The 793-nt window shown below is 65.2% G+C and overlaps 1 pseudogene; it reads right to left on the reverse strand.

Annotated features, from left to right (window-relative positions):
• Window positions 1-64: 64 nt before the first annotated feature.
• LOC104402558 overlaps window positions 65-793 on the reverse strand; it is a 993-nt pseudogene continuing 264 nt past the window's right edge.

A 793-nucleotide genomic window follows, 5' to 3' on the forward strand; every position in this document is an offset into this window, starting at 1 on the left:
GAGGCCGCGGGTGCCCAGCAGACAGCCAGGACACTGTCCCCATGATGGGGATGGCGTTACTCACATCCCAGGCAGCGCGCCGTGTCCCCTGGCCGCCCCGTAGCCAGCAGCGGCTCAGCTCGCTCAGCTCCAGGATGGGCTGCACCTTCAGCTGCACCGTGTCCCCGGATTGCCGGATCATCTCCACGATCTCATCCCGGGATTTGTTCTCCACGTTCCTCCCATTGATTTCCACCAGCCGGTCACCCGGCACCAACCCCAACACCAAGTCTTTGGTGCCGGCTCCGGGTTCGGCAAAGTGCACAACGCGCCGGTATACCTGCCCATCAGGTGCCCGGTCCAGCATGGTGGTGCGGCGCAGGGAGAACCCGAAATCACCCGTGTTGCGCCTCCCGCTGCCGGGGGGTGGCGGGCTGCGGGGGCACCAAGGGGGGCGGCCGCAGCTCGGCGGGGAACCTCTTGTCGACAAGCTCCGGCACCCTGGCACGCATGGATGCGGCAGGAGGGGTGCAGGGGTGTCCCAAAGGGACCCCTTGCTTGGTGAGCTGGGTCTCCAGCGTGCGCACCTCCACTTGCGGGGAGGGTGCTGCTGAGTGCTCGGAGGGGGTGGATGTCTCTGAGGTGCTCTCATCCCGGCTCTTCTGAGAGAAGGAGAAGCGTTTGACAATCATCTGGGAGTTCTGCTTGGCCAAGGAGCCGAACTTGGCTGCACGCTGCAGGACCGAGCCCTTGAAGTTGGCATCGTCCACCTTGAGATCGTCGCTGGAGCTGGCCGTGCTCAAGTGGCCTGAGT

The sequence above is a fragment of the Nestor notabilis genome, unplaced genomic scaffold, assembly GCF_000696875.1.
Source record: "Nestor notabilis isolate BGI_N333 unplaced genomic scaffold, ASM69687v1 scaffold19822, whole genome shotgun sequence".
NCBI lineage: Eukaryota > Metazoa > Chordata > Aves > Psittaciformes > Psittacidae > Nestor > Nestor notabilis.